Source organism: Salvelinus sp. IW2-2015, linkage group LG4q.1:29 (genome assembly GCF_002910315.2).
Source record: "Salvelinus sp. IW2-2015 linkage group LG4q.1:29, ASM291031v2, whole genome shotgun sequence".
Taxonomy (NCBI): Eukaryota; Metazoa; Chordata; class Actinopteri; order Salmoniformes; family Salmonidae; genus Salvelinus; species Salvelinus sp. IW2-2015.
In genome coordinates this window covers 64,665,550-64,691,812 of record NC_036842.1, presented here as the reverse complement: position 1 = coordinate 64,691,812, position 26,263 = coordinate 64,665,550, and the positions used below count along the sequence as shown (strand labels likewise).

The window sequence follows — 26,263 nt, the reverse complement described above, 5'->3', positions numbered from 1 at the left end:
TTTCTCTCTCTGATTCCTTTCCCTCCCTTCCATCCATCCAGGTCTAGGTAGTCTGACTCAGGCGTTACGGCAGAACAAGGCCTTCTCCAGCTCTCTGTGTCACCTGGACCTGTCAGGGAATACAGGCATTCTGGCTACAGAGGAAGCTGTGGTGAGTGCGGGGGCAGCACTTGTTTTCAGTTCACTTCTTAGAATTCAGTCTCGCTCGCTCCATACACTATTACACTTGAGTAAACCTCCATACTGTAGGCGCTGCTAATCTCAGCTAAATGCATTTTGTAATGTATAGGGTGTATGCTATGGAACATGAACTCTGTGGTTATATTCAGTAATGGGTTGTCTATAGAGGTTATTTGACATAAAGGGAGTTTGTTTTTCCAGTACAGTCTCAAGTGACAGGATGTGCATGCTACTTGATACTGATATGACTTAATGATACAGGAGGCAACTCAATCACAGTAAATGTATTACTCTACTGTACATTATTGAATTGAGTTGCCCTGTAGTTGGGTTTGGCTCTAGTCTACAAGACCATAGCACTGAATAGCTTTACATCTTTACCTGTCAGAACCTGTTTAAGTTCCTGTCTGGGACCAATGCTGTATCTTACCTGGACCTGAGTGGCACAGACTGCCCTCTGGACACTGTAAGTGGCCTTTGTCCTTTCACCTCCAGCCAGTTTCTGTCATATTCCTCAATTTAAAATACACAACCTGATCTGCTTTTCGATGTCACATGTTTGTGCCAATGTGAACCAATGAACCTTTTACATCCCCAACTTTCTTCTCTCCCTAGCTGTTTGTATCTCTGTCAGCAGGCTGCTGCCCCAACCTGGCCCACCTCAACCTGTCCAGAAACCCCTTCTCCCACAGGTGAGCTCCCTGCTATGTGTCATCTCTGACTATTGTTGCCCAACCCGTCCACTGACCTGTCTCTGTCCCCAGGAAGGTGAGGGAAGTGACGAGGACTGTAAAGGAATTCTTCAGTAAGAGCAATGAGCTCCGATACATTGGATTGGCAGGAACCAAACTACCCCCAGAGGCTCTCAGGTGAGCACTGATGGAATGTTAAACCAGGAAATAGAAATGTGATGCATGCCAAACAGAATTTGATGCCTACTTATAATTATGTGTTTGCATTTTGATTGACATATTTATGTGTATACTGCAGTTTGATACGCATATTTTTGTGGTGAAATGAACTCAATCGGTCTTGTATGCAGATTGTTGTTGCAGGGTCTTGCCACAAATACTCATCTGTGTGGGCTGGAGCTAGACCTGAGTGGCTGTGAGGTACCTATATATACACACACACACACATGCATGTTGTCGTGGAAATTCAGTACTGAGAGATTTGGTCATTTCTTCAAATAATCATGATTTAATATTGATTAATTATTGCAATAATGAGGCTTATCATCACTAACCAGGTAGCTGAGCTAGGTTTTGTCTGGCTGATAATCATGTGTATTATATGTGCAGCTGAGGTCTGCTGGCGCCCAGGTGATTCAGGAGCACATCTTTGAAGCCAAGGCCATCAGCAGTCTGGACCTCTCTGACAATGGTATGATTCCTCACCTCACCCRTTTTCTCTCTCGCYCTCTCTCCTTCTCACCCTCTCTCCTTCTCTCTCTCACGTCTTCTCTCTATCGCTCTCTGAATTGGATGTTCTCTCATTTTATTCCTACCTAAAGAGAGTACAGGGAGGTGTGTGTGTGTGTGTTAGGTGGTGCCAGCAGGTGATAAATCACACACAATTCAAACAATATAACATACATTATTCTCAGTGTGTGTGTGTCTCATGGGATGATCCCCTGCTCTATAGCACAATGAGGAGACCCCAGGACCAGCCCAGCCTCACCAAGGGGGAGTGGAGGGGGCTGAAGGGCTGTTCTGGGAACTGTCCAGGGGGACTCTGCAGGGGGCCAGTGTGTGGGCATCATTACGATCAAACCCCTTCACTAGAGTAGAGTATTCTGTATACATTTCTGAGCAGGAATCTCAGAGGGCAACCGAATGCTGCAGGAAATTTATATTCAAGGCCAAAGAAAACATTTGGTTTTCGATGAATAATATGAAATGCGAAGTACCTGTTTTTTCTGCGTTATTATTATAACTAGGCATCCTTTTGGAACTACCAATAGAAATGAGAAAATACCATTATCTTCTTCAACTATGATCTACAGTGGCTTGCCAAAGAATTCACCCCATTTGGCATTTTTCCTATTTTATTGCTTTACAACCTGGAATTAAAATGAWTTTTTGGGGGGGGTTGTATCATTTGATTTACACAACAGGCCTACCACTTTAAAGATACAAAATATTTRTTATTGTGAAACAAACAAGAAATAAGACCACAAAAACAAACTTSAGCGTGCATAACTATTCACCCCAAAGTCAATACTTTGTAGAGCCATCTTTTGTAGCAATTACAGCTGCAAGTCTCTTGGGGTATGTCTCTATAAGCTTGGCATATCTAGCCACTGGGATTTTTGCCCATTCTWCAAGGCAAAACTGCTCCAGCTCCTTCAAGTTGGATGGGTTCCGCTGGTGTACAGCAATCTTTAAGTCATACCACAGATTCTCAATTGGATTGAGGTCTGGGCTTTGACTAGGCCATTCCAAGACATTTAAACGTTTCCCAAATGTTTCCCAACCACTCGAGTGTTGCTTTAGCAGTATGCTTAGGGTCATTSTCCTGCTGGAAGGTGAACCTCCGTCCCAGTCTCAAATCTGTGGAAGACTGAAACAGGTTTCCCTCAAGAATTTCCCTGAATTTAGYGCCATCCATCATTCCGTAAAAATTCTGACGAGTTTCCCAGTCCCTGCCGATGTTGTTCTCGGGGTGATGAGAGGTGTTGGGTTTGTGCCAGACATAGMATTTTCCTTGATGGCCAAAAAGCWAAAWTTTTGTCTCATCTGACCAGAATACCTTCTTCCATATGTTTGGGGAGTCTCCCACATACCTTTTGGCGAACACCAAATGTGTTTGCTTATTTTTTTCTTTAAGCAATGGCTTTTTTCTGGACACACTTCCGTAAGCCCAGCTCTGTGGCGTGTACAGCTCAAAGTGGTCCTATGGACAGATACTCCAATCTCCGCTGTGGAGCTTTGCAGCTCGTTCAGGGTTGTCTTTGGTCTCTTTGTTGCCTCTGATTAATGCCCTCCTTGCCTGGTCCATGAGTTTTGGTGGGCGGCCCTCTCTTGGCAGGTTTGTTGTGGTGCCATATTCTTTCAATTTTTTAATAATGGATTTAATGGTTGTTGGGATGTTCAAAGTTTCTGATACTTTTTTAGAACCCAACCATGATCTGTACTTCTCCACAACTTTGTCCCTGACCTGTTTGGAGAGCTCCTTGGTCTTCATGATCCCGCTTGCTTGGAGGTGCCCCTTGCTTAGTGGTGTTGCAGACTCTGGGGCCTTTCAGAACAGGTATATACTGAGATCATGTGACAAATCATGTCACACTTAGATTGCACACAGGTGGACTTTATTTAACTAATTATGTGACTTCTGAAGGTAATTGGTTGCACCAGATCCTATTTAGGGGCTTCATAGCAAAGGGGGTGAATACATATGTACACACTACTTTTCCGTTTAAAAAAAATATTTAAAAAATTGAATTTTTTGAAAAGTTATTTTTAAAATTTCACTTCACCAATTTGGACTATTTTGTGTATGTCCATTACATGAAATCCAAATMAATATAATTTTAMATTACAGGTTGTAATGCAACAAAGTAGGAAAAACGCTAAGGGGGATGAATACTTTTGCAAGGCACTGTAATTTAAACCTGGTTCTGGAAACACAGTAGAGCCAATCAAAGGCTGGACCGCTGAGAATAGCTCAAATCAGGYCATGTTATTTCTGGAACAGGCAGGAAAGATCAGGCAGGCAGGGCTCCCAGCCTCCAACAGACAAACCTCCATGCAGCACCGAGGAGTGACCAAGGGCAGACACATCAGTGTCAGTCAGAATAGACACAGCACCGCTGGGACACTGAGGCTCCTGCACCTGCCTGTCTGCCAACCCATTTCCTCATCCATATTCATCCAGTACAGACAGAGCTTGGACAACAATTTATAATGAAGAGAGGAAACTATGGTGTATTACTGTAACCATGTAGCATGAGCACTTCTGGGGATCTGACCAAGACTATGATGATGTGGTACAATCTCCTACACTAGCCAGTGACTCAGATATAGAGACCATTCATTTTCATGGAGAATGCWACTTTCAAAAGGCTCCTGGGAATCCTAATTGGTGTATTTATGACTGAGTAGGCTCAACATGAATTGAGCTGACATGAGATGGCTTCCTCAAAGCATACAGATATACAGCATGCAGACTGTCTACTCTTCCACAGTGAGTTACTGATATACATCTCTCTCCTCTCAGGTTTTGAGAGTGACATGGTCACCTTGGTGCTGTCCATCGGTCGTAGTCACTCCATTCGCCATCTGGCTTTGGGACGCAACTTTGCAATGAAGTCCAAGTGAGTCATTTAATCTGTCAGAACCACTGTGTTTTCTATCCATCTACCTGTCAGCTGTCTCTTCACTCTCTCTCTCTCTCTGTCTCTCTCTCTCTGTCTCTCTCTCTCTCTCTCTCTCCCCACAGAGCTCTAACAGATGTCCTACAGCGTATCGTCCAGCTCATTCAGGAGGAGGAGTGTGTGAGTGCTTGATTTCGTACAGTGCATTCGGAAAGTATTCAGACCCCTTGACTTTTTCCATATTTTGTTATGTTACAGCCTTATTCTAAAATTGATTGAATAAAAAATGTCCTCATCAATCTACACACAATACCCCATAATGACAAAGCGAAAAACAGGTTTTTAGAAATATTTGCTAATTTATAAAAATTACAAAAACCGATACCTTATTTACATAAGTATTCAGACACTTTGCTATGAGACTTTAAATTGAGCTCAGGTGCACCCTGTTTCCATTGATCATCATTGGGATGTTTCTACAACTTGATTGTGGTAAATTCAATTGATTGGACATGATTTGGAAAGGCACACACCTGTCTATATAAGGTCCCACAGTGCAWGTCAGAGCAAAAGCCAAGCCGTGACATCAAAGGAATTGYCTGTAGAGCTCCGAGACAGGATTGTGTCGAGGCACAGATCTGGGRAAGGGTACCAAAAAATTTCTGCASCATTGAAGGTCCCCASGAACACAGTGGCCTCCATCATTCTTAAATGGAATAAGTTTAGATCCACCAAGACCCTTCCTAGAGCTGGCTGCCCGGCCAAACTGAGCAATCGGGGGAGAAGGGCCTTGGTCAGGGAGGTGACCAAGAACCCGATGGTCACTCTGAAAGAGCTCCAGAGTTCCTCTGTGGAGATGGGAGAACCTTCCACAAGGACAACCATCTTTGCAGCACTCAACCAATCAGGCCTTTATGGTAGAGTGCCCAGACGGAAGCCACTATTCACTAAAAGGCACATGACAGCTGGTCATGGTCATTCTCTGGTCTGATGAAACCAAGATTTAACTATTTGGCCCGAATGCCAAGCATCTGGAGGAAACCTGGCACCATCCTTACGGTGAAGCACGGTGGAGGCAGCATCATGCYGTGGGGATGTTTTTTAGCGGTAGTGACTGGGAGACTAGTCAGGATCGAGGGAAAGGTGAACGGAGCAAAGTACAGAGAGATCCTTGATGAAAACCTGCTCCACAGTGCTCAGAACCTCAGACTGGGGCRAAGGTTCACCTTCCATCAGRACAACGACACTAAGCACACAGCCAAGACAACGCAGGAGTAGATTCAGGACAAGTCTCTGAATATCCTTGAGTGGCCCAGCCAGAGGCCGGACTTGAATCTGATCGAACATATCTGGAGAGACCTGAAAATAGCTGTGCAGCGACGTTCCCCATCCAACCTGACAGAGCTTGAGAGGATCTGCAGAGGAATGGGAGAAGCTCCCCAAATACAGGTGTGCCAAGCTTGTAGCATCATGCCCAAGTAGACTCAAGGCTGTAATCGCTTCCAAAGGTGCTTCAACACAGTACTGAGTAAAGGGTCTGAATACTTATGTAAATGGTATATTTCAGCTTTTTTTTTTTTTTTATACATTAGCAAAACATTTTTACCCTGTTTTTCCTTTGTCATTATGGGGCATTGTTTGTAAAATGATGAGGAAAATAAACAATTTAATCCGTTTTAGAATAAGGCTGTAACGTAACAAAATGTGGAAAAGGTCAAGGGGTATGAATACCTTCTGAATGCACTGTACATAGGTTAGAGGATGAGTAACCTGGTGGTAGACGGCTAGTGACAGTGACAAAGTTCAGGGCAGGGTACTGGGTGGAGGCCGGCTAGTGATGGCTATTTAACAGTCTGATGGCCTTGAGATAGAAGCTGTATTTCAGTCTCTCGGTCCCAGCTTTGATGCACCTGTACTGACCTCGCCTTCTGGGTGGTAGTATTCTCCTGTTCCCTGCTAGGAGAGCTGTGTAATGATGGAGGCTCTGTGGAAGCATAGTCCTCTAGGACCTCCCCTTGAGTGAAAGAAAGTATTTTAATTACCCCAAATCCTTCTCCAGCAAGACAAGGCCCGCCTCAGTAATTACACATTGAGCAGCTGAGACTCGTACAGTATACAAGGCTCATTGAAATCAGGCAGACATTTTATCTGAGTATCAAAGAGCCAGATGTCAGGCTGAAGGTCATGTAATCCAACTGAAGTTTTCTCAGGCCCAGAGCCCCAGACTCTGGGCTCTTATTGGACGGATCAGATCAGTGGTGTGTGTGCGTGTGTGTGTGCCATGCCCACAGCCCCTGGAGTCTCTGTCAGTGTGCGACTCCAAGCTGAAGACAGGCACCACCATCCTCATCAACAGCCTGGGTTGCAATGCCAGCCTCACTAAGATAGACATCAGTGGCAACTGCATCGGAGACACTGGAGCCAAGATGCTGGCCAAGGCCTTACTCATCAACACTAAACTCAGGTAACCTAGCTATAACCCAACCTAACCATAAACTGACCTGAACCAATCTTGCCTACCCTAGCCGCAATCTGGAATTATATATATCCGTGAACTAACCAACACCTGACCTGCCCAGTGTATATCTCTACACAGGACTCTGGTCTGGGACAGGAACAATGTGACAGCCAGGGGATTTCTGGATGTGGCCAACGCTCTAGAGAGGTGAGTCGTAGAGAGGAAGAGTTTCAGTCCATCAAACAGTAATATTGCCTAAAAGATAACGTTACCCCTCTTTTCCTGCCTTTGAATGGTTGATTCATTCCTTATTCTTTTCTTTTCTCTCTGTGTGTATGCATAAACACAGGAACTTCACACTGCAGCACATATCCATCCCCATGAATGATGTCACACACGGGTATCGTAACAGTCCTGAGAAGACAGAGGAGGCTCTGCAGAAGGTGAGATTGGGTTGTCCATGAGGTGCATGATAAAAATGGATGTCCGAGTCACCCTGGTATAAAACACCTGTTGTGTCCAGATCCAGTCGTGTCTGATCAGGAACAGCCAGAGAAAGTCTGCAGGCCCAGACCAGATACTAAACCTCCAACAGGGCCTGAAGACCGTACGCTCTGAACAGGTGGGTCAGTCCTCGTTCTTGGAGGCAACAGAAATATACACTGAGTGTACAAAACATTAGGAACACCTGCTCTTTCCATGACATAGACTGACCAAGCGTATCCTGGTAAAAGCTTTGATCCCTTATAGATGTCACCTGTTAATTCCACTTCAGTCAGTGTAGATGAAGGGAAGGAGACAGGTTAAAGAATGATTTTTAAGCCTTGAGACAATTGAGACATGGATTGTGTATGTGTGCCATTCAGAGGGTGTGTGGACAAGACAAAATATTTAAGTGCCTTTGAACAGGGTATGGTAGTAGGTGCCAGGCGCACCGGTTTGAGTGTCAAGAACTGCAATGCTGCTGGGTTTTTCACGCTCAACAATTTCCTGTGTGTATTAATGGTCCACCACCCAAAGGACATCTAGCCAACATGATACAACTGTAGGAAGCTTTGGAGTCAACATGTGCCAGCATCCTTGTGGAATGCTTTCGACAACTTGTAGAGTCCATCCCCTTGATGAATTGAGGCTGTTCTGAGGGCAAAAGGGGGTGCAACTCAATATTAGGAAGGTGTTCCTAATTTTTTGTGCACTCAGTGTATTAGTGTTTGTATGAGGGTCTGTTCCTTTCCCATATTCCTACATTTCTGGCACATTTGCCATTCTCACCCTGTGTCTGTCTGATTCATCCCACATCTCAGCTGGTTCAAGGTCTGTGTCAGAGGTTACAGGAGAGTGTCCGACCTTTAGCCCCCTGCAATATACAGGAAGTACAGTCAGACATATTGGCTGCAGAGGAAGTGCTTCATAATACTAAAACCTCCATTATGGTAAGGTATCTTTGAGTCCCACTGATACGAAATGTTCATCTATGTTTTTGAGACATAAACATCTAAGGCCTAATAATGAAGGATTTTGAGAATGGTGAAATATCACTAAAAAGTTTGTGTTCAACCTTTAGCTATTGCCTTCACTTTATGATCTGGTGAAGACACCCTCTAGTGGTGCAATGCTGCAACACATACTGAATGACACGGCCAAAACAGTCACCAACGAAATAACAGAGGAGATTCAGGTAATACTGCCATTTTTGTTTCTGCATCATGTGTGTGAACAATGTATATGAGGCACATGGTATCAGTGTGCATCTGTCAGTTACCAACCACTGATGACGATCAACATTCAGACAAATTGAAGAGATATGTCTAAACCTGCAACACGTGGTAGGGAAAGTCTCAGGAGAGGTCATCCAGCTGACTGGTATGCCATGTGTGTTCCAGGAGCTGGCTCAGGCCTTGTTGCAGTCAGCCCAGACCCTCTGTCCTAGGGTCACCCACAGGTCAAGTGTCTGTGAGCAGCTGGCTGACTGTGTGGCTAAGAAGTCCAGACAGACAGCCCTGTTCATCCAGGACACCTTCATGCAGCACATAGGAGAACTCATCAGTAACAAACTAAGGTAAACAGCTGAATACACGCACATCCACCCTGAAACAAAAACACAGCTTATGTAGAACACAAACAGTTACATCGTACATAATCTTTGTTGTTTTGTGTCATGCTCATGGAATTTTTCCACCCAGTGCCTCCCACATCTCTCATTAAGCTCACTGGTGTTGCTTAGGATTTACTTCTCCCCTTCCAATATTTCTTTGTTTTTCATTTCTTTTTCAGTGAACTCAAACTGTCAGTTAGTGTCTCCTTGGTGGAAAGTATCATTGATGAGGTTCTGCTGGACTTGTCTGTGGCTCAGCAGAAATTGGTGAGAGTTTGGTGTGTGTGTGTGTGTGTGCGTGTGCGTGTGCGTGAGTTTACCAAGCTACCACACTGGGAGAAGTTAAGCTACACTACATCTACCCTTAAGAAAAATATAGTTTACTTAACAAAAGTTGTTCCCTACATCCAAACTACTTTGTGATAAATTATCATATCTAAATTTGAAATGTCATAGACAACAAATTGCAAGAACAGATTACTCTGGAGTTGGATGTTAACAGAATGTGTCATTTTGCCTATTAAACAGAACAACAGTTTCATGTAAGAACTAGACAGGTCTGATGACGGGTCATATTTTATTTTATTTTAGCAAAAAAGTAGTGCGAGGTTCCAATAGATAGCTACACCTATACATGGAAAAAACAAGTTATTAACTACTGAAAACACTGAGTTCAACTACCACCAAACTACTGCAAAATGTAGTTAAATTACTAGTTGAACTATGTATTTCACTACTCCGCAACACTCGTTGTGTTGGGTGTGTTCGATTAGTATAACTGATCACCACCCTCCCTCACCTCAGGACCGTCATATGAGGGAGCAGACCACCTCTGGACTCAAAACCAACGTCCCTCATCTACGAGTGGTAGACCATGACTTCCCCATGGATGATGTAAGAGCTCTAACATAGCCCCTCTCTAAAACACACATAACCCACCATACTAAACAGTATGTACCATCGTACCAGTCTACACAAGTATCTACATGACCTGCATTAGTTCGTTTAATACAACTAAATGAATTTCTCTCTTTTTCTCAGTATGTTCCTGTCATTTGGAGGAGCAGCATCCACTCCAAGAGTATCCGTCCAGCCCCCTCAGTGAAAAGTAAGAACCAGGCTTGTCATCAGTCTAATTCTGATTTAGTCTACAGACTTTTTAGTAGGAAAGCTTGGAGTCTGGGATGAAACTAGGCAGATTGTTTACAGTGTTAATCAGGTTTAGTTATTGACTGCAGTCTGCTACATCAAAACGGCCTTGACCTGTGATGTCAGCAGCTGCAATCAACCGCCACTGTGATTGGCTTAGAAAAAGGTTTCAACCAGAATTCACAGTTGAAAAGGTCAGGGGTCGTGTCTAAACCATTTAATTATCCAGTTAGGAGTGAGCTCTAACTAAAGAGGGTCAGAAGGGCAGTAACATGAAAATAATGGAGCAGTCACAACAAAGAGGGAGATTCCACTAGAGCAATATGGTTCTGGATTGTTCTGCGTAAATCCCTTTAGTGCAATGTGCTCTTAAGTACATCCCAAATCAGATTTAGAACCAGTCAAAATGTGTCAGTGTGTTACACTCCTCCTGTGAGTAGAAAATAACACTGCACTTTTTAGCTCCTTGTCTGCTGAAAACTCTGTCAAAAGAGGCACCTATAAGCCCATGTGTTTTACTGAACGTGAAGGGGTTATTGCTTATGTGTGTCATTCATGCAGCCCGGAACACTAGAGGGGCTGTCCCCCAATGCGTCTTGGGAGTTCCCCCTCCTTGTGATAGTGCTCTGTCATGGTGCTGTAGGGTTAAGGTCCCATATCGGAGGGGACATTCTGGGGGGCGGTGATGGAGGTGGTAGGGGGGGGTTAATACTCTAGCCTCAACAAAAGATAATCAGCTGCCTGTCCAATAAAAAGGGCTGTGGCTAACTGGAGCATGGCCGGGTTACTTTCAGACCACTGAACCTCACTTGGGGAGACAGGGGAGGGAGGGAGAGGGGGGCACCGGCTTACAACCATTGTACAACACCTCCCCCTCCTTTGCCTCTCTCTCCAGCCGTCCTACTCTGCCGCTACCTGCAATCTGTCTCTCTCCCCATCTCTTTCTCTCTTGCGCCATCTCTTTTTTGCTCTCTCCCGCTCTCTTCCATCGTTTAGATTCAGTGTTGTAAATCTGTCTGATTAGTCTCCTCTCTTCTCTGTGCCGTTGAGCCTATATCTATTGTCATCCATCGGACTCCTCTTCCATCCATATTTTCTGTCTATTTTTTATTTTTTTATTTGTCCTCCTCTCCTCCCCCTTTCTTCATCAATGGTCTCTCAATCACTATTCTCAGCTCCTCCTCCTCTCTCTCTCTCTCTCTCCCATTATATCTTACATCCCCTCCCAGTTTTATCTCCACGTTATAGCTAGTTGCCCTATTTTTACATGCATCCTATCATACGTCCTGTGCCTTTGTATGTTGGTACCATTCCCTGTCTCTGTCTTTCTCTGCAGGTCTCCTGGATGTGGACACGGAGCAGCAGGCAAGAGAGAGCATGCATTATCAGCAGGAAGGAGCATGGGTAGGAGGGAAGGTGCAGGCGCTGTCGTCAACGACGACACTGTCAGTCACAGTAGGAGGCCAGCTGAAATCCGAAGGCCCCTCCCACACAGGGAGAGAGGCGGATGCTGCCGCTGCTCCTGCTCCTGCAGCTGCTGCGGCTCTTAGCAACAGTGAGCCCCGGCGCCCTGAGCCCGCACCTCCTCAGGCCCCTATGGACCTGCCCATCGACGGCCACACACTGAGGCACTACACCCGCTCCAGGCCCAGACCCAACCGCCGGAACAGCAAGCCGCCCAGCAAGACCCAGGTAAGAGGCAACACGACGAGCACCATGGAGGATGGGGATGAAGGGAAGAAAGGGAGGCACAGACAGAAGAAGAGAGAGCGGGTGGGATACAGGGAGAGGCTAATCAATTGTAGCGACAGAGTTGCTTTCTGACAGAAGGATGGATGAGAAGGGATGGCAAGAAAGAGAGATGAGGGAAGAGAAAAATCAGGGGAGAGCAGAGAGAATGGGGATAGAGGGGGAGGGAAGAAGAGTTGTGATGGCGGTACTCAGGTTMTTGCAGCCACAGCAGCAGAGGCAGTGTCAGTGGCTTGCAGCTCTGGGCATTCTCTCTACATCTCCCTCCTTCCCCCTCTCTGTCGATCTGATTCTATTTCATCGTCTTGTCAGTGCTGCTGCTGTAGCTGTTGATGTGTTGAGGAGCCATTTCTGTGTGTTTTCTCCATATTTCCCCCTGCATTAACGGTGGTCCTGTGGTTCTCAGTAGTGGACTGGGAGCTGTCAGAACAGGACGCTCTCCCCACACTGATTCTGGATGGCTCTGCTCTGTGTGACTGCTGTAGCATTTTAATTATTCATGTTTTCACATCAAGGAGTGCTCCCCCCCTTTCACTATCGCTCTCCTGTCAATGTCCTTAGGAGAATCCCTCTTTTACAGTGTAATATTGTTAAGGATTGTCAATGGGAACTGGTTGTGCACGTGTGTGGGTGTGTGTCTGTGGGTATGTGTTTGCATGTATGTATTCATCGTCGTGTTTGATTAGAATGTCTCAATGTTCAGCTGGTGCTTGGTGATTGATGGAGGTCTAGTGGTCTGTCTGTCTGTCTGTGTGTGTGGGTGGGTGTGTGTATTTTCCTCTGACACTGTCTGTTTTGCCAACTGATCAAAGACAGCTCTCTGTTATGTGTGAAAAACAATGCTGCAGCCATCTTATAAGCAGAACTAGTTCAAAATAAATAGTTTTCTTTGTAACATCATCTGTGTGTGTTTTTGTGTGCGTCTGTGTTTTGTGTGTCTGTTGTTGTTAGTGCTGCTACATTGGTGTTGTAGTGTGATTCATTGTTGGTGTAGTAACAAGGGAATTGTTGTTCTTATTGCAGGTAACACTGTGCAATGGAATGTTTACCAATACCACATTAACTGGGTGTCTGTATCCCCTGTGTTGTTATTACTGGAACACAGTGTCTATACTTTGTTATTTAGACTGTATTCAAGGTGCCCCTTGTGCCTGCATTCTGTATTTCCAKTTCTGTCCCTGGTTACCCGTGTGTCTGTAATACGATTGAAACAGTCTTTCCAGTGCTGATGTCCGTGGCCACCTGCTTTCCTGAATAGTGATTGAAACAGTCCTGTGACCTGTGTACCTGGAATACAATTGAAACAGTTTATTTGTTGCTATTGTCCATGGTTACCTGTGCTTCTGTATAGTAATTGTTCATGCAGTATTCCCTGTGTGGTTATCTGAGCCTCTGGGGTCACTATGCAGTCAGGAAGGACGGGCGGCCAGCTCAGATCAGAGATTTTCTGGAGAGGACGGCTCTACTCCTCAGTTACCACAGAGATGAGAGGCAGATAGAACCGCTTTACCCTTCTATGGAAAAGGCAGAAGTTCACATATACTTGAAGCTAAGTGTTATGAAGCAGAATTTCTAGTTGTTTGTGTCTGGATCTATAGGTTTTTATGAACATAAAACATGCATGTGTATCACAAGTAGGTTTGTCTAATGTGCATGTTGATAATGTAGCTAGTTGGCCTGGTGAAATAAGGGGCCAGGTGGTGGTTGTAGCTTGGAGGGCTGCTGGCTGTGTTGACTGTGGAAAAGGAAAGGGCAGGGTCTACTGTCATTCTGCTGTAACACTCACTGTGGTTGGTGGTGGTGGTGGTGGTGGGACTGCACCTTCTTCTGGGTGTGGCTGCTGCCTGGCCCACTTTGAATATGCTCACACATGACTATCGACTGTATATTTTTCCTGCAGTAGCATTTTATTGCATCTGTAGAAAAATGTAAAACAATCTGCTTTGGATTTTATGTAACAGCATTCCTCCCCAGAAAATATCTTGTGTCAATGTTGCAGAGAGMGAGCTTCTTGTTGTCATGAGGTTTGCTCATAAACCATTCACTTGCCATCACTTAGTGCAATGTTGAAGCCAAAGCACAGCCAGTCCAGTGCTATATGAGGAATTTCCCAGACAGCCTAGCAGTTGAATTCTGCAAATGGTGGGAACTCCTACTGAATGATGCTCTGGGAATGTGGGGGAGACTATTCCTTTGAAATCCAAGATATCATATTATCAAACATATGTCAGTGATTTCTCTTAGATTTGATGCTCTCCTTGTTATACGGTTAATTGACTTCTAGAATTAGTTTGAGGTATCATTGAATGAGCAGAGCCCTCTACCTACATTGACATGTACTGTATGTGGGAAAAGGCCACCTATTGATGTCCTATTTACCATAATAGAAAATACACTGCAAAGACAATAGAGTCCCACCCCCTTCTACATTATGAAGAAACCAATAGACACACCCCTACCACACAGTCTATCAGTAAGTGTTGCTATGCTAGATATATATATAGACAGGGTGTATATATGAAAGTGTTAGTGTGTTGTCATCAATTGAAACACCATTCTTGTGCTTTATGGCAAGTATTTTTCTCTTCCTGAAGATAGAGTGGAGTGATGGGGATCGTTGCTCTCTGATTGGCTGGGAGGTACTAAATGATTTATAATCCATTTCTCATGCGGCGTGGCACACCATTTGCATACGTTTGTTCTAGCTGTTCTGCAGTGGGTTGGTTCTCCTGCTCTCTGTAACCACAGCGCCTAAAGGCCTCTCTCCTCCCTCACAGTCTGTTCAGCAGCAGCTACACTCATAGACTGGCTAAATACAGAACATCGTCTCAAACACTGAGACACTGAGAAAACAGTCCTCGCCTTCACTCTCTTTCCACCCCTGAAAATTGTCCGCCAATACTACCTGTCAAAATATTGTGCACTGCCTGTTTGTATTTGAGTAAGTGACAGACAACCATTAAGAGATTGTGAACTGCTCTTCCCACCAGCCTGCTACAGTGAATAATGAATCTTTTAAATCATCACAGTATGATCCAAACTAAAGAGCTGCTCTTCAGACTAGAACAGAGGGAGAGGAGAGAGTGGTGGTGAAGGGTGTGTCTGAGAGATATAATCATATTGTGGAGGATCAGGGGGAGGGTGGGGCTGAGGGGTTGTGTTCTCTCCTGGGACCTGAAGCACAGATGTGCCTGCTGCAGACACACACACTAATGGTCTATAGAATAGAGAGGGTGATCTATTGTGCGTGTGTGTGCGTGCGTGTTTGTTCGTAAACATATATTTTTCTCTATTGCATATCTGTTTGCAAGCATCATAATCAGTATGTGTACTGTGAGAGTGTACTCAGCCTACACTATTCAGTCACACAATGGTATTACCATAAGCATCCGCCGTGTGTGTGTGTGTGTGTGTGTGTGTGTGTGTGTGTGTGTGTGTGTGGTGTGTGTGTGTGTGTGTGTGTGTGTGTGTGTGTGGTGTGTGTGTGTGTGTGCAGGAGAGAGCAGCTGAGCGTGAAGAGAATGAAGCCAATGAGACCATTGGCAGGGTGGATGAGGGATAGAGGAGTTCTTCACTAAAAAGATCATCCCTGATGACCCTCTGTAAGTATCCATATAGTATACCTCCAAGTGAATACACCTTTCCATACTACACAGATACGGCATAGATGTACTGCATGCACCCACACTAAACAAACCAACGAACACTGTCTCTCTAACCCACACTAAACAAACCAATGAACACTGGCTCTCTACACCACACTAAACAAACCAACTAACACTGTCTCTCTAAACCCACACTAAACAAAAAACAACTACACTGGCTCTACACCCACACTAAACAAACCAACGTAACACTGGCTCTCTGAAACCCACCACTAAACAACCAACTAACACTGGCTCTACACCCACACTAAACAAACAACTAACACTGGCTCTCTACACCCACACTAAACAAACCAACTAACACTGCTCTCTAAACCCACACTAAACAAACCAACTAACACGTCTCTCTTACACCCACACTAAACAAACCAACTAACACTTGTGCTCCTAAACCCACACTAAAACAAACCAACTAACACTGGCTCTTTACACCCACACTAAACAAACCAACTTAACACTGCTCTCTACACCCACACTAAAAAACAACCAACTAACACTGGCTCTCTAAACCCACACTAAACAAACCAACTAACACTGTCTCTCTACCCACACTAAACAAACCAACTAACACTGTCTCTCTAACCCACACTAACAAACAAAACACTGGCCAACCACACAACAAACACTAACACTGGCTCTCTACACCCACACTAAACAAACCAACTAACACTGGCTCTCTACACCCACACTAAACAAACCAACTAACACTGGCTCTCTAAACCACACTAAACAACCAACTAACACTGCTCTCTACACCCACACTAAACAAACCAACTAACACTGGCTCTCTAACACCACACTAAACAAACCAACTAACACTGGCTCTCTAAACCCACACTAAACCAAACCAACAACACTGTGCTCTCTAAACCACACTAAACAAACACTAAACAAACCAACTAACACTGGCTCTCTAAACCCACACTAAAACAAACCAACTAACACTGGCTCTCTTACACCACACACTAAACAAACCAACTAACACTGGCTCTCTACACCCACACTAAACAAACCAACTAACACTGCTCTCTAAACCCCACTAAACAAACCAACTAACACTGGCTCTCTACACCCACACTAAACAAACCAACTAACACTGGCTCTCTAAACCCACACTAAACAAACCAACTAACACTGGCTCTCTAAACCCACACTAAACAAACAACTAACACTGGCTCTCTACACCCACACTAAACAAACCAACTAACACTGGCTCTCTAAACCCACACTAAACAAACCAACTAACACTGGCTCTCTAAACCACACTAAACAAACCAACTAACACTGGCTCTCTACAACCCACACTAAACAAACCAACTAACACTGGCTCTTAACCCACACTAAACAAACCAACTAACACTGGCTCTCTAACCACACTAAACAAACCAACTAACACTGGCTCTCTAAACCCACACAAACAAACCAACTAACACTGGCTCTCTAACCCACACTAAACAACCAAACTAACACTGGCTCTCTACACCCACACTAAACAAACCAACTAACACTGGCTCTCTACACCCACACTAAACAAACCAAACTAACACTGGCTCTCTAAACCCACACTAAACAAACCAACTAACACTGGCTCTCTACACCCACACTAAACAAAACCAACTAACACTGGCTCTCACACCCACACTAAACAAACCAACTAACACTGGCTCTCTAACACCCAACACTAAAAAACCAACAACACTGGCTCTCTACACACTGCATGTTCACACACTCTCCACGAAGACTGACAGATATGGCTACACACCATGCATACATACTGTACAAACAGAAAGATAACAGAATGTATTCGCAGAATGTTTGTCTACTGTGGTTGAAAACAATGTATCCCAAATACACAGCATTCCCACTGATCCCATCACCAAAGCCACGACATCCCATCACTAGATAGTATGAACACTGAACAAACACCACCACTGAATGGAGACTCAGTAGTGTTGTTGCTGTTTTGTGCTTCACCTTCAATTGCCAGAAAAGCGCAGAGGGAGGAGATCCCTGACAAAGCACAACCCACAGAGTCCAACTTCCCCTGCCCCTCCCAGCACGTCTGCCCCGGCCCCGCCCTCCTCCACCACCACCTCCTCTAGCACGTCTTCCTCCTCCGCGACTGAAACAACCACCCTTTCCTCCGCCCCCTCAAAAAACATCAAGAAGAAGTTTGGGGACTTCTTTGCCTTCAAGAAAGGCCGTACCGTCCGGGGGCGAAGGGCGAGGTTTGCCCAGAGGGCAAGGTCAAAAAGACCTCTATTGCAGATCTAATCAGACCACTTAGGGAGGCCAAAGAGAAGGAAAAAGAGAGGGAGCGAGACAAAAAGGGGAAATTGAAGAGGAGAGGGTGCTAAGGCCACCAGTGTTAATGATTTCTGATGCCACCACAACAGTAAGAGCAGCAGAGGACAACACCATGGCCCCCCGCCACTCCCTCTGATGTCGCCACCACCTCCGCCTCCCTGCCCACCAGTGCCCGTGCCAGGAGAAGGTGACCCCCATGTCCCCCAGCGCTCTGACCCCCAGCCCCGTCATCAGCCCTATTGGGGGTTCTTGGTGGAGAGGGAGAAGAGCCGGACTCTGGAGAAGAGCAGAACCCCAGATGGAGAGAGGAGGTTGAAGGCCCACACGGCGCTCCCTCAGGATGGCAAGTCCCAGTCCCTCATCCTGCTGACAGGCCTGGAGGATGGCACTTCCACACATGGAAAGGTAGGTACCACTCTGCACTGGTCAGAAAGCACATAGAATCAATCTGTAATAAACAAAATGCACATCATTTAGATATGCTTTTGGTCATCCTCTTCCAGAAACACGCATCTGAGAGCACATCCAGCCTTGAGCAGCGTCTCCACGTAATGCTCCACCGCATGGGGGTGGCCAAGACACCTCCTGCAGACACAAAGACCAGCCAGGTGTGTGTGTTAGTGTGTGATATGAATGGTTGTGGACCACCCTTCCTGTTCTCTACTTGACTATTTCCTTTATGTTCTGAGCACACAGCTGTAGTGGGATTCATTAAGGATTACAGTACCTTTGTGACATTAATGTAATGTGGCATGGCCTTGACTGTCTCAGGCCTGATGGTGAGGGTGTGACAGCCTTGGTATTGTAAATGATTTAATAGGGCTTATCCACTGCAGCCTGCATTTTCAGTCCAGGTAGGAGCACATAGGAGGGTAACTCAAKAATAACATTGTCTTATATCCCCTTGTAGAACAAAGAAGAGGAGCTGAGGAAAGCCAACTCAGAGGGTAAGACTCTCCCCACTCCTCCTCAGCTGTGTATCTGGGATTTCCTGTTCCTAGTTCCTCTTCACACTGTATGTAGGAGAGACTGGGGTTGTTTGTCACACTTACTGGTTAGTGTTTTCCTCGCAGGTTGAAGTTTATTGTCACGAATCTTGCCCTGGAGGCAGAACTGAGCGATTTCCCCTTAGATAGGCCAGCTGCAAAGTAAAAATTGGCYATGTGGTAAAAATTCATGAAAACAAATTAGCTTTTTGGTCTTAATTTAAGGTTAGGCATTAGGGTTAGCTGTGTCKTTAAGGTTAGTGTTAAGGTTAGGTTTAAAATCAGATTGTATGACTTTGTGGCTGTGCCAGCTAGCGACCCCTTACGGAAATTAAATATATTGAAGATATCTTTTTCATAATATATCTTATATTTTCAAAAATACATTATTTGGTATATTGTAAACATGTAATTGTTTGATATATTTTAATATATCTAAATATATTACGAAATATGCAAGTATCTGCCGCTTTAAGATATAACAGTATATTATCATATGTGTTGGGATATATTATAATATACCTGTATATATCATTATTAGCCATAATGACAAAAATATATCAAGCATTATAATTATTATTATTTTAGATTAAAGTGCCAACAGTACAGGTGGGAATGAAACAATAATACACCAATAAAATAATACATACACTACCGTTCAAAAGTTTGGGGTCACTTCGAAATGTCCTTGTTTTCCATGAAAACATACATGAAATGAGCTGCAAAATGAATAGGAAATATAGTCAAGACGTTGAGAAGGTTATAAATAATGATTTTTAATTGAAATAATAATTGTGTCCTTCAAACTTTGCTTTCGTTAAAGAATCCTCCATTTGCAGCAATTACAGCCTTGCAGACCTTTGGCATTCTAGTTGTCAATTTGTTGAGGTAATCTGAAGAGATTTCACCCCATGCTTCCTGAAGCATCTCCCACAAGTTGGATTGGCTTGATGGGCACTTCTTACGTACCATACGGTCAAGCTGCTCCCACAACAGCTCAATAGGGTTGAGATCCGGTGACTGTGTTGGCCTCTCCATTATAGACAGAATACCTGCTAACTGCTTCTTCTCTAAACAGTTCTTGCATAGTTTGGTGCTGTGCTTTGGGTCATTGCCCTGTTGTAGGCCGAAACTGGCTCCAATTAAGCGCYGTCCACAGGGTATGGCTTTGCAAAATGGAGGGATTGCCCTCCTTCAAGATCCCTTTTACCCTGTACAAATGTCCATAGAGGGAGCAGAAAGTTCTCGAAGAACTTCATGATGACGAAAGTGAGTGTAACGGGTCGGTAGTCGTTCAGTTATTTTCACTTTCTTGGGCACCGGATGAGAGTGGACATCTTGAAGCAGGCCTGAGCTAGAGASAGGTTGAAAATGTCCGAAAACACAACAGCTACCTGGTCTGCACATGCTCTGAGGGCGCGGCTAGGGATGCCGTCTAGGCCGGCAGCCTTGCAAGGGTTAACAGGTTTGAATGACATACATATGTCCACCGTGGAGACCGTAACCACATAACTCAAGTTCTCCTCAGAGGCTTTCCTCGGCAGCTTTGTGCGAAGCATGAGAAAAAGGAGTTTAGCACATCTGGTAGGGAGGCATTGGTGTCCGAGACATGACAGGCTTTGTTTTTGTAATCCTTGATCGTTAGAAGCCCCTGCCACATATGCCTCATATCCGACCTGTTGAATTGCTCCTCCACACTGTCCCTATACTTATGTCACACGATGTAGTATATTCTGTGTAGTATATTCATAAGTGAAAAAAGTAAAGCTGTAAACATTTGTGTTAACTCCATGTTTTGTTGAAAACAAGGAATGCTTTTTCAAACAGGAAGAGGTGTGCGTGTTTGTGAATGTTGCTGACTCTGTTGGACAAGCAGGTTCGGAATGGACCAAAACAGAACCAATCATAGACATCCATGTTTCCCAAGTTTTGACAGCACAGTATACTAGTTCAGTAGAGCACAGTAGAATACAGTATAGTACAGCAGAGTATAGTACAATATAATGTATTGTATCTCAACTGTACTGACTCTACTGAATTAAACTCAACTGTACGGTACTCTACTTTGCTGTACTCTACTATACTGAATTCAACTGTACTTACTATACTGCACTGTACTCTGCTGAATTAAACTCTACTGGACTGTCTGTACTGTGCTGTTCCAAACTTGTGAAACATAGAGGTTTTCAACATCCAGAAAACAAGTCTTCTAGGCATCTTTTCAATGTAATTTAGCTTACTGGGCACATTGTTACAATGGAGATGGTTGTCAGATTGTGACAAGCAACCTAAACATCAATGTGACAACCATTCCTAATCTTAAGTAGCATGCTAATTAAGATGCTAGTTACCACATGGCTTGATCTAGGAACTCACAAATAGGCTTGAAATAAAGCTCTCCCTTTCCTATTTTCAATAAAAGTAATTGTTTATGGATACTCCCATCATACAACTATTATTAAAGAAATAACAAGCGTATTAATATTTAATTTCACAGATGAAAAATGCAGTTATTCCTCTCACCTCAAGTTTTTTTATCCTGACCTGAATTGACCAGATGGATTACACAGCCCCCCCCCCCCCCCCCCCCCCCACTGTGAAAACCAGCCTGTGTGACAACCAACCCCCGGTCTCCCCTACAGATCCTTTCCTGCTGACGGGAGCAAGGCAGCATCTCAGGTTTGCTGTCAACTTAGAGTTGGCTGGTTGCGCTAGATGTCAATGTCTCTTCTTCTAACTGTTGAATTGTAGACTGTCAAGTAAAAGTGTTGCTGTGACACTAGTGATGTGATTTGACAGTAGATGCTAGTATAATATCAACTGCAGTTGTTGTGCTTCTTGAGTAACCCTTGAAAATACAAAGGAACCTATAGATAATATTCTTCTTAATTTTGATTTGATAGAAATGTAAAAACTGTGCTTATTTCTGTCAAATTCACCTTCAGATGGTAAAGGCCAGTGAGGTAAAGGTTAACAGAGAAATCAAGCCTACATCTATAAATAAAAGTGATACCTGGAGTTGACCCAAATTTAGAGCAGGTCAGAGAGGCTCACGGGAGGTCAGAGCTACACAGACAGGCCAGCCTGGGAGTCATTTCGTCCATCTGTCACTCAGTGCTGGAGGTCAGGGGTCAGTTCACACATCCACTCAGAGGGGAACTCGGCACTATCAGCCAATGGCTTGTGCTCTAAAGGTGACAGTGACAGCTCCCTTTGATGTCTTTTGTGTGGATTTGTTTGTTTTTTKGTGTCAGGCTGCTTCAATTATGGAGGGGCTCATAGTATGTGTAGGTGAACTTCCCAGTTTGCTAAAATCTTCTCTTTCTCAGGTGCAATTCTTGACAAAAAACCTGAACCTCCAACCACGTTGATGAAGCCTCGCACTATGTCCACATCAGCTTCAGGTAATTCTGACACTTAAGGCTGGTGAATGGATGTCCATGTAATAAATCCATCCATAGTCCAAACCAATATGTAAATGTTATGTTGCAGTAATGACTTCAGTGCAACCGCCCTTCTCTCCTCAGACACCAGGTGGCCAATCAGAGCAGGCCTAACTCCTCTGGAGGCTCTCCGAACAGATAAGCCCCTCCTCCCAGGACGTCCCATCGGCCCCCTCTCTCCCAAGCCCACAGTGGCAGCCAAACCCCCTCTCCCTGCCCCCCAGCAGCCCCCTGCTGCAGCTAGGACATCCCTGGGGTTCCCCCGGCAGCCAAGCAAAGCCACAGGCCCAGAGACCCAGCGAACAGAACCAGAGCCCTCCCAGAGCCAGACCCAGCCCCAGCAGAGGGAGCCCCCCTGCCCCTCCCCCCGCAAGGAGACTCCCCCTGCCCCATCGCCACGCAGGGGACCCTCTGCCCTGGAGAGCAGGGAGCGCTCTGAGAGAGCACAATCAGTTACTGAAGGTACACTTATATACAGTCCTCACCTCTCCTTGGTGACAAAATATATGAGCAGCTTTGGTGTTTTTCTATCTGAGCAGAAAAAGACCAAGCTAGCTTGTATTTGTCTCTTCTCTTTGTCTCTCCCACTCTGATTATTTGTCTTCCATTATGAGCTTAATATTAAATAATGCAAGAACAGTGAATGCTCAGAGCATAATAATTACTTCAGTGTCTCTCTCTGTTTTCATATTCTGTAATATTTTGTGGATGGCAGCTCCTAATGCACTTGGAAAGATTGTTTTACACAATCGAACAGAGCTGAGATCAACCCTGGGAGTCCATTTGCCAGGAGTTGGACTGTATTGGTTTTTACTCAGCAATGCCTAATTTGAATGACTGAATTACTTGAATTTACAGTGTAAAAGTGCTCAAAGCATTTTACATTAAGAAGGTAGGAACTCCCTTCATCCACCACCAATGTTTAGCACCCACTCATCTGATGTTATTTGGGTCCAGATTATGGCAGAGGATGGCATCCCAAACATGTGAGCCAAACATGTGTTGGGTAGTGCAATGCCTGGTCTGGTCTTTTTTTGAACATGAATGTCATTGTGACTCAAGTGTCAAGTGCCTATACCCACCTCCAGTTATGTTGTGTGTGATTGTGTATCTGAGTCCTGTGTGTCTTGGTCGTCCCCTAGAGACCCTTCCTAAACCCCGGCCCCGCATGAAGCCCTCTCCCCAGCGGAGAGCTGTGTCTGTCTACGACGACTCTCTCCTCCGAGAACATGCTGCTCTGCTGGACCATGAAGGTGAGCTCAGCAGCAGAGAGAGAGCACTTCCTGCTGGATACCACAGGCTACTGCAGAGGATCAGAGCCATAGAAAGCCTATACTGTGTGTATACAGTGTTTTTTTAAAGTATTCACACTCCTTGACCTTTTCCACATTTTGTTGTGTTACAGCCTGAATTTAAAATGTATTAAATGTAGCTTATGTGTTACTGGCCTACACACAGTACGCCATAATGTCAAAGTGGGAAAAGATTGTTTTTAGACATTTTTACAAATTCATAAAAAAATTTAAGCTGAAATGTTTAAGTCAATAAGTATTCAACCCCTTTGTTATGGCAAGCCTAAACAAGTTCAGGAGTAAATATTTGCTTAACAAGTCACATAATAAGTAGCATGGATTCACTCTGTGTGCAATAATAGTGTTTAACATGATTTTTGAATGTCTACCTCATCTCTGTACCCCACACATACAATTATCTGTAAGGTCCCTCAGTCGAGCAGTGAATTTTAAACACAGATTCAACCACAAAGACCAGGGAGGTTTTCCAATGCCTCGCAATGCGCCCAGTCACTACAAAGATACAGTCATCGTTCCTAACTCAGTTGCCGGAGAGGAAAGAAACCGCTCAGGGATTTCACCATGAGGCCAATAGTGACTTTAAAACAGTTTAATGGCTGTGATAGGAGAAAACTGAAGGTGGATCAACAACATTGTAGTTACTCCACAATACTAACCCAAATGACAGAGTGAAAAGAGCGAAGCCTGTACAGAATACAAATATTCCAATACATGCATCCTGTTTGCAATAAGGCATTAAAGTAAAACTGCAAAACATTTGGCAAAGAAAATATGAATACAAAGCATAATATTTGGGTAAAATCCAACAAAATACACCACTGAGTACCACTCTTCATATTTTCAAGCATGGTGGTGGCTGCATCATGTTATGGGTATGCTTTTCATCAGCAAGGCCTAGGGAATTTTTTACGATAAAAATAAACTAAGATAAGCACAGGCAACATCCTAGAGGAAAACCTTGTTCAGTCCACTTTCTAACAGACTGGGATACAAATGCACTTTTCAGCAGGACAAAAACCTAAAACACAGGGCCAAATATACACAGTAGTAGCTTACCAAGACGACATTGAATGTTCCTGAGTTGCCTAGTTACAGTTTTAACTTCAATCGGCTTGAAAATCTATGGCTAGACTTGAAAATGTCTGTCTAGCAAGATTCAACAGCCAACTTGACAGAGCTTGAATAATTTCTTAWGGAATAATRTGCAAATATTGTAAAATCCAGGTGTGCAAGCTCTTAGAGACTTACCCAGAAAGACTGAGTGGAATCGCTGATTCTAACATGTATTGATTGACACAGGTGTGTGTCAAATACATTGAAAATCCTAGCTGTGTTYATAGATGTCCTGCTGCACTTTGGATATGAGGTAAATTCACGAGGCAGGKTGTTTCTTTCCTTCTCAGAGCTGAAGGCAACATTGCCACGGTTGCAGAGGTCACCAGCCCAGAAACGTGCCAACCCCGGGGAGCTCCCTACCTGTAGTGAGGACCAGCCTGAGGGGAAGGATGGTGAGTAAAATCCTCAGTAAGAAATCTTGACAATTACATATTATACTGAGTGTTTTTACACATGGGGGGGGGGGGATAATAAGTTACTAAGTGAAAATGGTTTGAAAGAGAGATTTTAAGATGTGTATGGCTGTTCTTTTTGAGGCGTTGTGCCAAATGTACAAATGTTTGGTTTGGGACCTATAAGCCTTGGGCTAATGGGCATATGCTCACTTCCTCCCTGCTTTGTCTTCCACTGTTGTTCTATAATAATAACTCACCCATCAGCACCACATACACTGTAGTGCAATTACCATCCTATTATATCTCAAATACTTGTTAGCATTCTGACACAGGGATATTCATCACAGTTTTCTGGCAAATCACCTTCAATTACAGACATTGAGGAGGACTGAATATCAGGTCCTTAATGTGACAGATTTATTAAAGAGATGCTTCATCCTTATGCCCACAACCCTCAGTAAATATCTACCTTACAGCATGCTATTAACATCTAGAATAACCTTGTTTTGGTTTAAACAGAAATTACTTATTGAATGATAAATCTAATCAAGAAACTTGTTCTTCTTTTCACTGTTCAATTTTGTTAGGTTTATCTTTCTGCCTGTAAAAAGGCAGGTTCCATCTTGTTCTGTGTTGTCTTTGAGATTAAAAATCTTATCTCTGCTTTGTCTAATCATCCAAACAGCAGGTGAAGCAGGGAAAGAGAGGACTGGAGAGGGTGAGGGGAAGGACAGCCGGCCGGTAACAGAGGACAAGCCAGGGCCAAGCCCAGTGGGGACCAGTCAGGGAGAGAGCACAGTAGAGAAGAGGGGAGAGACTGTCTCACAGCAGCACACAGCACAGGCAGAAACATCAGACCAAAGAACTGAACTCCCCTTACCGGAGACACACATGGATTGACCTGCTCATAGTCTATTTTCTATCATGTCTACCTTTGCCTTGCACGCCAGATTATGAAAAAAAAAAAATCTAAACTAAATGTTTTAAAAAGAGTAAATCCATACATATACTTGTTAATTATTAAAAAGTTGATTTTGAAGTGTCATTAAGTGCACTTTCCTCACTGCTTTAATTTGATGCACAAAGCTACAA

General features: G+C 44.2%; 1 pseudogene; it reads left to right on the top strand.

The window, feature by feature from the left end:
* The window catches only part of LOC111960982 (capping protein, Arp2/3 and myosin-I linker protein 3-like), a 33,233-nt pseudogene extending 7,017 nt beyond the window's left edge, over positions 1–26,216 (top strand).
* Positions 26,217–26,263: the final 47 nt, after the last annotated feature.